We start from the raw sequence: 12,925 nt of genomic DNA, 5'->3' as shown, positions 1-12,925 counted from the left end.
TCTCTCTCTTTCCCTCTGCCTCTCTCCCCAACTAATGCTCTCTCCCTCTAAAAACAAAACAAAACAAAACAAAACAAAACAAACAAACAAACAAAAAACAGAAAAAGAAAAAGGAAATGTCAATGCCCCATCTGCCTCACCAAGATCTAGGACCCAAACTCACATATTTCAAGAGGCACAATCTGTAGGAGTGCTAACAATACTGACTCCATCTTTGGCCCTCCATCTTGTTCATGTTTGCTCTCTTCGGGCTACGTGTCCCAGGTCCCTTGGACATTGACATACATACCTTAGGGATACCTGCCAAGGCCAGAATGGGTTTAGGCTTCTTTTGGCTTCCCAGGAATCTGTTAAAGACAACATAGACTTCCTTCTTTCCTGACGCACAGGAGGTGCCACAAGATTTAAAGGGTATGTGCAAGCCCTTTGAGGTGCGTGTCAACTGTTGGTCTCACTACAGTGCGCTTCTGCATGTCCCCTCGCTTCATAAAGTCTGTGGACGAAGGTCTGGATTTTGCTGAGAATAACTCTGAAGCTGCTGTGGATTGTCCTTGCCCTATCTCCCCCCGTGTCAGTAAGGTACCCTGAATACAACTCTGTAAAAGATACGCAGTGTCCTTCTTTGTTTCCTGGTCTCCAAGTGCCCGCTCCGTTTGAGAGATACTTCACTATCTCTCCTCCACCTTCTAACACCTTCTCATTTTAAATTTGGCCCTGGATGTTTGCAATCTGCCAAAAAAGAATGTTTTCTTATCATCTTTTTCTCTAAGGCATAAGATTTTTCAAAATGTGGTTTCATCCCATTAGCAAGTCCAGCAGAAAATAGAGTATGTAAGCACACAGAAAGGCTAAGTTTTATCCCAGATACACACATGCTCACACATGCACAGATAGTGTTGTACTGGGTTGTGGTTAAAAAGTTTGAAAATCACTATTCAAAAGCACAGTTACTAACTGCTTTCCTTTTGAAAACAGGTAACTGACAATAACACTGCTTTTTAAAAGGTCATTGCTATTATAAAAGACAGTTTAAAAGGCTGGACTGTTGGGGCACCTGGGTGGCTCAGTCGGTTAAGCGTCCGACTCTTGATCTCAACTCAGGTCATGATTTCACAATTTGTGAGACTGAGCCCTGTGTTGGACTGCAGTGCCTGCTAAGGATTCTCTTTCTCCCTCTCTCTGCCCCTCCCCCTGCCTCCCTTTCTCTCTCTCTGTCTCAAAATAAATAAACTTAAAAAGAAATTTAAAAATAAAAGCCTGGACTATTAAAAAGAAAGTTCTTCCTCCTACTGAACACTTCAGTCCAAATGATCATTAAAATGCCCAAATAACTGATATATCTCCAAGTCAAGACACATATATGAAAGAATCAGTAGGGAGAGAACAGGTACAAAGGAAAATATATTTTATTAATTCCAGTCATGGTGCTAGATTATATGCCAGGCACACCTGTAGAATTCCCCCTTTAATCCACCTAACCCTGTAAGTATCACAATGTGGTAGCTAGATTTCATAGTTCTTCATTTTAATTCATAACCTAATGAAGGTCATTTTCTTTCAGTCACAGGACTGACAAGGTTGGTCATTACACCTCTTGACCAGCAGTGCCTGATTTAGGCAGAATAGGGTCCACATTCAGGATTATGGATAAAGGTACAATTTAGAACATCCTTCAGTCTCTTAGTTTTCTCCTTAAATAGACTGCGCTCAAAACAATAGCTTAATTGGCACAGAACTGGAACTCAAAGAGCAAGAACAGCCAGTGACTTGCTCTAAGATGTTGGGAAAGCCAATTTCTATGGACCTCTATTTGTACGGCAGAACTTTGCAGTTTCTGATAGCTAAGATTTTAATGATTCATGCCTTTAAGAGGACACATTCTATGGAACAAATTCTATCCCCAGAAACTTTATCAGAATTAAAATAAGGACATAATTTAAATAAGTAGCAGAAAAACAAACTCTATGGCGCAAATTCTTTTCCTGTAGCACCCTGACTGCCTATACCCTCTCCCACCTCCACAAGAATGGCTGACCTGGCCTCCTAACCTTATAGGTCTGCCTAGAATTCTTGCTTGTCCTGCCACCTAGTGGCAGCAAGGATTCACATGACCAGAGCAAATGATGACTCTTGTGTTCAAAGGCTGTTCCCTCAGCCACCTGCTGAGAATGACTGTCCCCTTGGGACTCTGGCCTTCAGATGCCTCCTATCTCACAAAAAAACTGGTCTTCATTAGGACAACCTTAATTTCCAGAGGAGCCATCAATTGAGAAGCCACTATATTTGCTAATATTTGTTTAAATGGTAAAACATACAGATGGGATTTTAAGGGGACTCAAAGACTCATACAAGTAGAAAATGATCTCTTCAAAGATATCATCCATCTCTTGGGGGCACCTGGGTGGCTCAGTTGGTTAAGCGTCCAACTTCAGCTTAAGTCATGATCTCATGATCTCATGGTTCGTGAGTTTGAGCCCCACATTAGGCTTTCTGCTGTCAGTGCAGAGCCCACATAGGATCCTCTGCCTGCCCCCACTCCATCCCTCCCCACCCCCACACTCTCTGTCTCTCTCAAAAATAAGTAAACATTACAAAAATAAAAAATAAATTAAAAATAAAAGAAATTATCCATCTACTGGATTCACGGGCACTGTGCTACACAACTCTGGGGGTCTGAAGGAGCATATATGCTACACAACCTAGCATATATGAAGGGCACGCCATGGACTATTCGCATATGCCCAAGGGCCCTGATAAGACTCGTTACTATCCAAAACTTGCTATACAAAACTTGTCAGAATTCCCCCTTACTTCTTTCTTTGCATCAGGAGACTCCTGGCCTTATATGCAAAACTAAGCCCCAGAAATGCTTACTTATTTAAAAAAAATCTTCAAACAAACCTTTAACAATCCTTATTAGTAAGGGGTCAAATGGCCGGTAGCTTCTACAGCTCTCTGTTGGTTCCCACTTTACATTCAAAATAGAAAAACTCTCTGTGGGGAATGGGCAAGTAGGTGAAAGGGATTAAGAGGTACCAACTTCCAGTTATAAACAAAGTCGTGGGGATGAAAAGTACAGCATAGGGAATATAGTCAATAATATTGTAACAATTTTATATGGTGACAGATGGTAGCTGCACTTACGATGAGCACAGCCTAGTGTACAGAGTTGCTGAATCACTATGTTGTATACCTGAAACTACAGTAACATTGTGTCTCAACTGTAACATCAATAACAAGAGTTAAAACAATAAGAAAAGCTCTCTGTGAATGGTTTCCTGACGCTTAGCCAAAAAGGGATAAAGCAGCATAGGGGTATTTAACACATTTCCTTTCTTTTAATCAAGTTGCCCCTTCCCAGAAGGGAGGAAATAGCAGTTAGTCCCCTTTGTGTGTGTATGATTTTTTTTTTTTAATTGTTTCAGTGACAGGCAGAGAAGTTCAGAAAAAAGAGGAGAATCTGTATTAAGAATGTACCATGTGGAGCACCTGGGTGGCTCATTCGGTCAAGCCTCCCACTTCGGTTCAGGTCATGATCTCACAGCTTGTGAGTTCGAGCCCCAGTTGTGCTCCGTGCTGACAGCTCCGAGAGTGGAGCCTGCTTCAGTTTCTGGGTCTCCCTGGCTCTCTGCTCCTCCCCCACTCGTGCTCTCTTTCTCTCTCTTTCTCAAAAATAAATAAGCATTAAAAAAAATTTTTTTAAAAAGAAGCTACCATGTGACAGACACCAAGCTAAGGCTTTATATATAAAGCCTTATACACACACACACACACACACACACACATATACAGGTTATCTTTCCCAAGAAAAACTAGAGCAATGGTAGCACACTCAGAAGTCAATCCCCACTTTGTCAGTTACTGGAGGTACAACCTTGAAAACATATATAAATTCTCTGAAGCCTAGTTTCCTCCAATATCATATGGGAACGATACGTTCTATAATGTGCACTAACAGCTATGCACCGTGCCTGGCGTGTGTTGATTGCATTCTCTCCCTTATCACACTGGCTATATTTTCTTGAAACTACTGAAGTCATGGGGGGCGGGGGGGGGGGGGGGGGGAGGGGGAAGGGTGGGCAGCTTCAGAGAACTAGAGTCCCAAGTATTTCTGCACTTACAAACTGTCTCCAGACTTTTGTCTATTTTAAAAAATATTTGCTGAGGCGTCTGGGTGGCTCAGTCGGTTAAGCGTTCAACTTCGGCTCGGGTCAATCTCACAGTTTGTGGGTTCAAGCCCCATGTCAGGCTCTGTGCTGACAGCTCAGAGCCTGGAGCCTGCTTCAGATTGTGTATCTCCCTCTGTCTCTGCCCCCTGCCCCGACTCATGCTCTCTCTCAAAATACAAATAAATGTTTAAAAAATTTGTTTTAAATAGTTGGAAACTTATTATTTTGAAAATTAAGTTTCATTTTGAATGTAAGTATAAGGTAGCTTCCTCACAGATGAAAAATAAATAAGCAGAAAAAGAAATAATGCATCATTGAATCTGACAATTACCAGAAAAAGGCAAACCATGGAGTAAGCTGTAACGGCATTTAAGGCTGCCACACGGAGAATGGAAAAGTGAATTTTCTAGCAACTTTCCTATGACAGATATGCAGTGTTTACTTGTTAATAACCACCTGACATTATGCAGAAACCAAACCAAATTTATAAGAAAAAGGTCATAGTTAAAACCTTTAAAAAGACAGAAAATAATAGTCACAGGGCAGAGGGCATCAACTGGGAACAAGCAGATACTTGCATTTAAAAAATATACAGCATTCTTAAAATTCCCCCAGGAAGGTTTTTGTTTGCTTTACAGCATCTCTCAGTACTCTGTGCAAATATGTAAATTCCACTTCTGCTAGTTGTCTAAATTCACAGCAAATAAATAATGTACCTGGCAAAAAGACATCAAAAGAAATAAACAAATGAATCAAGGGAAATATTACTACTAAACTCAAGTAAAAGCCTCTTAAGCTCTGAGGCAGTTTTCATTATCTTGTTAGCTTCTAAGACTGAAGAAATCATTTGAAAACTTTTATTACAAGCCTGGAGATACAGAAGGAGACATGAAAACCTTCATCTGACAAGGGCTTAATTAAATGCATCAGTAAATTTTGTATTTACATCAATTTTAGTTGCTTGAATAGTGCTTATGTTCCTCCCCCCCGCCCCCCCATATGTTCCTGATTCAAAACAGGACTGACTTTCCAAAGGAAAAATATTTTCCCTAACTGGAATATTCTATTATCATACAAAAGCTTAGAAAAATCAGTATTAACTTTGAACACGATGAATAATTTTTGGACCCTCAGACACAGGAACAAGTAACACACATCATACATAATTACTATAAATACAACTTCATAACAAATTCACTAGTAATCTACTGGAGAAAATGAGTTACTTGTATTCTTTATCTCAGTTAAAAGCATTTTAAAATGCCCAGCCATTCAATATAAACAATATATAGAAAGCCCATGAATTTTTAAGAGACCTAGGCTGAAATAGTCAATCTGCAATACAGTAATTGTGATCTTGGACGTGCTATTTCATTTCTCTAAGTCAGTTTCACTGTCTATAAAATGATAATATCTATTTCACAGGATTATCATTAATATCATGAAATATATACAGAGGAAACCATAAGGTCTACAGTACCTCGTAGAATCTAAATAGATCCTCAAATAACCAACCTTTCTTTGCCTTAGTTTTTCAGCATCTTTCTCGAAACCAATCCTCCCAATTTTTTTTTTTCATACAACCCATTAAAACTTCTGACTCTGCACCCCAGGACATGACCATTTATAAATTACACATGTACTACTGTACTAATGTATTAAAAAATACACAAAAGTAGAACTTTTAATAAGAGGCTCTAAAGATAAAATGAAAAGCTGTTTATTTTTCTTTAATTTTTTAAAGTTTATTTATTCACTTTGAGAGAGAGAGAGAGAGAGAGAGAGAGACAATGTGTGTGTGTGTGTGTGTGTGTGTGTGTGTGTGTGTACAAGTGGGGGAGGAGCAGACAGAGAGGGAGAGAGGGAGAGGCTCTGCATCATCAGCACAGAACTCCCAACTGGTGAGGTTGTGACCTAAGCCAAAGTCGGATGTTTAACCAACTGAGCCACCCAGGAGCCCTGAAAAGCAGTCTTGGCTTCATATTACTTAATATCTCAAAGCATGGTAAAGCTTAAGTCAAAATTCATACTTCACACTGGATGTACATCCAGACTTCAGAGAATCTTTGTGATAATTCTGATTTTATCTTTTTGGTCACCTGCTTGTCCTGTCGGGTTAAACAGTCACTGTTTTTGCCTCATCATGTGACTCAGAACTACTAGAAATGTAAACTCTACTATTTACTTGTTTATTTGGGTTTTATTTTTAGGCTTATCTTCAAACTGTGGTTTCCTTAAGAGTATTTTTACATTCATGCACCATTTTGTGAGAGTTTAAAGCTAGACAATATATTCTGTAAATCCACTGAACCAACCACACGCAAACTACAAAGTTCAGGATGCCTGGGTGGCTCAGTCGTTAAGCATCTGACTTCAGCTCAGGTCATGATCTCACAGTTCGTGAGTTTGAGTCCCACATCCCATGAGTACAAGCCCTGCTTGGGGTGAACTCCAGCCCCTCTCTCTGCCCATCTTGGGATTCTTTCTTTCTCTCTGCCCCTCTCTCATGTAAGCCCTCCCCCCACCCCCAACCACCCCAGCCTCTCTCAAAAAAAAAAAAAAAAAAAAAAAAGTTCAGCAAAATACTAAAAGCAAAAAACAAACAAAGAAAAAATCCCTGCCATGCCTTTTGAGTCATAGAATTGCCTTTCTCTTTTCAGGAAGCCTTACCTACCACATGGATGTGAATATGGGACATTCAGACTAGGAAGCCACTATCAACATACACAATAACTAAGATGATATTTCAGCATACATTATAAATGTGGTAAAGATTTTTTAAAAAGAAATTGAAGTTTGAATATTTTCTCCTAACACCTGGATTGTCTTACATATCCCCAAGTATACACACACTTTACACCCCAATTGGCCTTAAACTTTTAATACAGCCTCCTCCAGTCTATGTTCTGCATGGCCTCAAACTGTTACCTTTCTAAATTATAAGTCTGATCATGTTACCCACTCCCTTCTCAGATATCCTCCATGGAACAACAACTCCTTACAGGGTAAATCCAAACCCTTTAGCCTTGCATACAAAGTCTATGATATGGAGAAGGATATTGATGAGGGAGCATAAGGCACACTGAGGACAAAGTTCAAGTTAGCACCCCCCTCCCAGGAGTGTGCTATGTGTGATATTCCTTGGACACTTCCAGCCGCCCAAGAACAGGAAAGGACAAAGAAAACAAATAGTTAAACTGATAAGAGTCTTCACCAGTTTAAAAGAAAAAGGCAATCCCATCAATAGCCTAAAGTCCAGGAACTCCTTACTGTCTTAATGTTGATGCTTTGCTAGAGGGAAAAACAACCTTAGCTTGACAATAGCTAGGCCTCTAGTAATCTGTGAGTCTTTAGCCTATGAAAATCTCTTTGAAAACTTCCTTTTTTACTTTATCTCCCCCAACTCCATGGTATATAACCAGTCATTCTTCACAACCCCAGTGCAGCTCTTTCTGCCCACTTCCAAGAATTCTTTCTTGGCCATCAGCTCTGAACTCCCCCATCACCCCAAAACTTCATATCATCTATACACAGCTTTTCCTCTTACCAATGCCCACACTAAGGCTTATCCTAGAGCCCCACCAAATTGTTAGATGTTTCTAACACGTGGTCTTGCATAGTTTCACCCATTCAGCAAGAATTTATTGGCTATCTATTATATGCCAGGCATTGGGGAAGATAAAGACCCAGTCATTGCCCAGATTTCCAGCACAATAATCAAATAAATAAGATTCCAGCATAATGTGAAAAGTACTCTAATGGAGATTTATGCAAAGTATTATGAAAGCCTGGGGTTGGGATGCTTCTTAGCTCCTTTTGTCAGGTAGGTGTTATCTCCTTCACCCAGAGTATACTAACCTCCCTTATTCCTTGTTCAATAACCTCTTACTAATCCTTCAAAATCAAATTCCAATGTCCATTTTTACTTAATAAACTGGCCTGGAAAGATTTTGTGACTTCTTCCCAGTAGCTGCTATATCACTGAGTCAAATTGTTATAAACAACACTTACTGCTGTATTATTATGACATTTTCAATGCAACTTTTATGTAAATGTAAATCTTCAAATGTTAAAAAAATAGCTGGCAAAGCTGCAAAATAATAATTCCATCTAATGACAACTAGCAAACTTTTAAAGTTAAGATTAGCCATTCAAGAAATGTATTTGCTCCACAGGGGTTTTATTTATCCCCATTTTTAATGGAAACACAATATTCACAGAGGACAGTGCACCCACCACGCTGAATGAATTTTCATACGATGGACACAGTCCAGTAACCCGCACCCAAACTTAGGTCTTTCTGAGTCCCAGTAACAACCTGAACATCTATAGTCCGACACTATAGGAGCAATAATCTAGTTTTTAACTGGACCTTTTTTCAAAAATAAGAACTTTTTTAAATATCAAATTGAGAATTTCAAAGAACAGAAAAATTACAGCAGGAAAATATTTTAGGAATAAATAAGACACTAAATTCAATCAGCTGTACAATCTAATCTGAGACACTCTATTTCAAAACTATCTATTTTCCTTGAAAAGACTTTTAGATTTTTAAATGCATGCTTGCTTCTTCCAAGCTTTATTTTTGTTGAAGGACATAAAATTTTTAAATTAAGACAAAGGCTTAAAAAAAACTTTTGAATTTTGTTTGTGATCCTTATAATAGCAAGAGTCAAACATCCTCCCAAAACCACAATTTACAAACGAAATCTCTTTCAAAAGGCTATCAGCTGGCCCAGCTCTTCCTGCATTTAAATCCTTGAAAATGTGATTTTAATGAAATGGTGACTGGAGAGATTTTTGAAGGTGTCATCATTCCTGTTGACAATTTCCCCCCTACTAATAGCCAATTATATAAAGAAAGGACCAGCAATTCCAGAACAAGACCTGGCTTCTCCTCTAATGAGTCATTTAGAAAACTTTGCAAATCCCTCAAACTCTATAAACCTGTTTCCTTATCTGTAAAAATAGAGATTACGTTATCGAATAGATGAATATTTCCAAAACAAAAAAGCTCCTTCCAAATTCAGTTATATTTGTGAAGTATTGCTGTTAAATCTAGAATAATGAACATAAAGTCAGAGCCACATTTTAGAGCCCTAACCCTACCAATCTTTGTTCATTGACCTTAATGGAGTCGTTAAATCTCTCTGGGCTTCACTGGTAAGAACAAACAGCAGACCAAATCACTGGCTATGATCATTGTCTGGGTTATGGAACACTTGAAATTCACAACGCTTTTTGCAGAACATGTTCCTGTGGATAGAATATTGATTTACCGGCTAAGTTCAGTTTTAACACACACACACAGGGGACTCTTACCCCCAGAAAATTCAACCATGTTATACCTATTAGAAGAAAGAAAATAATAGCCACAAGCAAACAAGGCCACAAAAAAGTGAGCTATTTGCATTTTTCCCATTAATTTGCATTCATATGTATCTACACAGATTTCGCCGTGAATTCAGTTAGCACTCTCAGGCAGACAAATGGCAAGAAGTGACAAAGGTTAAAAGAAACATTGCGCTAAAATTTTTTTAATGAAGAAATTCTACTCATTACATCTAATTAACAAAAAGGAAAGCAACCCTGTCCTTATTCAATTTAATTATTAATCACTTAATTATTCAATTTTAACACAGAACTCTTCACCCCGGCTCCTGAGAGCAGAGCTGGAGGATCGAAGCACTGCCACTCTCCAGGGTCCCTTTAAGCCCTAGGACTCTGTTTCCACTGAAATGTTCATTCTGTCTATATATGCTACATACCGTTCTGGGCACAAATGTAGCAATATTTTTATTATTTTTTTAATGCTTATTTATTTTTGAGTGAGAGACAGAGAGCACAAGCAGGGGAGGGGCAGAGAGAGAGGGAGACACAGAATCTGAAACAGGCTCCAGGCTCCGAGCTGTCAGCACAGAGCCCGACACAAGGCTCGAACTAACAAACTGTGAGATCATGACCTGAGCCGAAGTTGGACGCTTAACTGACTAAGCCACCCAAGTGCCCAATGTAGTATTTTTAATAGTACCTAATAAGCTGTTTTTAATGAAACAGCCCAGCCTACATACATGCACATGTACTCACACATAAACACATCCCCACAAAACACAACCCTGGAGGGCTCAGTCCACTGTAGACATCCTTGAAGCACAGTGAATGCTCTAACACTACATTTTATTCCATATTTGACAAACCAAGCACAGGCCATGTTTTCTTACAGAAGACTCTTGCAATTAGATATTAGAAATTTCCTCCCATACTCTACAAACACTACAGTATATTTACGATGTATACTTATAGCATGCATTGGATAGACTTGCTTCAAAATGAGGACAGTTGTAAATGGTACGAAAAATAATCTCACTACTACAATTCCTCCTCTTACGAAGACCAGGACACAACTTTTAGGCATGATTATTTTAGGTCTAACGGTCATAAACTACATTAATGGACAAAAAAAATCCTAGGTACACTTAGGCTAAAATACAACATGCTTCACAATGCTTCTCCTTCATATAACTCTGATTTCTAGTTAAAAGAACAACAAGAAACTAGACAATGTTGAAATAGAATACTTTGAGACACTGTTTTTCTTGGTAGAAATTACGTTTTCCTGTAAGTAACTTTTTAGTGACATAATGTAGAATATATGAAAAGTTGAGAATTGAAGCCCAATTTTGCTTTCTAAAATCTGAAGATTTTGAGATGCTTTAATCCCTTCAAGCAAATGCCTAATCATTACAGAAATCAGAACAGGTTATACCACTTTGTGTTCCCCCATTTCCATTTTGTCTCAAATATCACCCTTTGAATGCAGAAACATTCAACATTTAACCCAAAAGAAACCCAGCTCATTAGCTGACTGCAAACCTTTGTGTGTCAAATCCAAAAAGAGAGGCGGAAATCTCAGACCATCCAAATGAGAAAATGCCAGATTATATTTCCAGACACCCATTTTAAAGGACCGCATCCTTTTATGGAAAAAGTACTGGACCTCTTTAGAATATATGGCACTCTAATTTTCCTTCACATTTATCAATTCTTTCAATATTTGGTTAATTCCTTCTGGATTAAGTACATTCAAGGTCAAAAGAGTAGGACCCAAACTTTATGAGGTTCGGGTTGAAACCGACACAAAATTCAATGAATGGAAATAATACCAATCTCATAAATAAGGTTATAAATAAATCTTCCCACCAGTTCCTTTGACTTCTGAACCACCTTTTGAGGTTTAGCAGAATAAATTCTCCTAAAAGTAGCAATTCCAGGAAACCAGGAAGGGGGAGGGGCATTATTCTTTTACTATATTATTCTCATCCAAGTCACTAAATAGCATTTATTCAGGTGCCATGAAAACAGGAAAAGAAAAATACATAAATGATGGCCGCTCTCCAACTGTCCCCCAACAAGACATTCACAATTCCTGTTCTCCTGAAGCCAGCAATAGTTGTAGGTCATGAGTATATTTTGATCACACTCAAAAGTTACAATGAAAATATTGACATAATGCATCTCTTCAATTTCACCCAATTTTAGACAGCTTTTAATAATAGCTATAAGAGAGCTATAACATTTGCCAATGATTTAATTCAAATTATATTTAAACACTTAACATAGTATTCTAGCAAAAATACCAGCTAGAAATGAGTCCCAAACTATTAATAACAGTAATGCTCACAGAGCATTTACATGAGAAAACTATGATCTGTAAATGGAAAAGTACCCATCCATTAAAATTATCAATTTCTTTGCTTTCTCAATCGTTGGGTGACTACTTTAGCAATCACAATAATTCCTTTTCCTTTTTAAGTACTCACAAAGAGAACAACACAATCACAAAATCTCCTTCTCTAGGAGTCTGTGACTATCAGCTGTTATTTGTTCCCAATATAACTTTATGAATCAGAGGGCAAATGTTTTCATACTGAAAAGTTCTTTAAAAAAAAAATTTTTTTAACATTTATTTATTTTTGAGACAGAGAGAGACAGAGCATGAACAGGGGAGGGTCAGAGAGAGGGAGACACAGAATCTGAAACAGGCTCCAGGCTCTGAGCTGTCAGCACAGAGCCCGATGCGGGGCTCGAACTCACGGACCGTGAGATCATGACCTGAGGTGAAGTCGGCCGCTTAACGGACTGAGCCACCCAGGCGCCCCTAATACTGAAAAGTTCTTAAAATGACAAAGGAAAATGACAAAGGAAACTTGTTTTCTTATTCGGATGCAGAAATTTTACTAGATCATGCTGCCTCCTAGAGGCCAAAGTACATAAAAATACTACATTCATCACAACTGTCCACTTTCAACAAACATCACATGGCCTCAAGTTCATGTGTTGACAGCAACCAAACAGAACCTGACCTGCTTATTTTTATTTCAAGTGATTATTTCTCATTTCTGTGTAAATATTTACTTGCATTTTTTAAAAGTGGAAATGGTTAGGTAAAAATGTCTACTGCAAATGACCCAACCCTGAAATGATCAAGCAAATGACATGCGGATTCACACAAATCCACAAATATGGAGTATTAATAAATGCAAACACTGAAAATGTATCCTGTAAGTTTAAATACAACGACCTGACAGCTCATCTTTAAATATCTAAAAGGATTACATTGTTATATTTAATAGAGCCATAGACCTGAAAAAACTGCAGTATAAAGTAAAATTTTATCTGAAAGTATGTGCTGTTAAACAAAATGCACAGCAAACATATTGAGAATTAACACATGTGGGAGCAACTATTGCTGCAAA

The 12,925-nt window shown here is 38.3% G+C and overlaps 1 protein-coding gene and 1 long non-coding RNA gene across 10 annotated transcripts in view; one reads left to right on the top strand and one right to left on the bottom strand.

The window, feature by feature from the left end:
- Positions 1-12,925, bottom strand: part of FGD4 (FYVE, RhoGEF and PH domain containing 4) — a 260,303-nt gene that overhangs the window by 206,834 nt on the left and 40,544 nt on the right. The window lies entirely within an intron of this gene.
- The window catches only part of LOC132694543 (uncharacterized), a 63,057-nt gene that overhangs the window by 32,801 nt on the left and 17,331 nt on the right, over positions 1-12,925 (top strand). Inside the window, exon 6 of one of the 4 annotated variants that reach the window (XR_013556794.2) lies at positions 390-839. The exons of 1 other annotated variant lie outside the window; for it this stretch is intronic. This is a non-coding gene — a long non-coding RNA (uncharacterized LOC132694543). Of the gene's footprint in view, positions 1-389; positions 840-12,925 lie in introns of those variants that run through there. 2 more of the 4 variants (XR_013556793.2, XR_009617354.3) reach the window with 2 other exon arrangements.

This window comes from Panthera onca, chromosome B4 (assembly GCF_046562875.1).
Source record: "Panthera onca isolate mPanOnc1 chromosome B4, mPanOnc1 haplotype 2, whole genome shotgun sequence".
Lineage (NCBI taxonomy): Eukaryota > Metazoa > Chordata > Mammalia > Carnivora > Felidae > Panthera > Panthera onca.
This window is presented reverse-complemented; position numbering and strand designations above follow the sequence as displayed.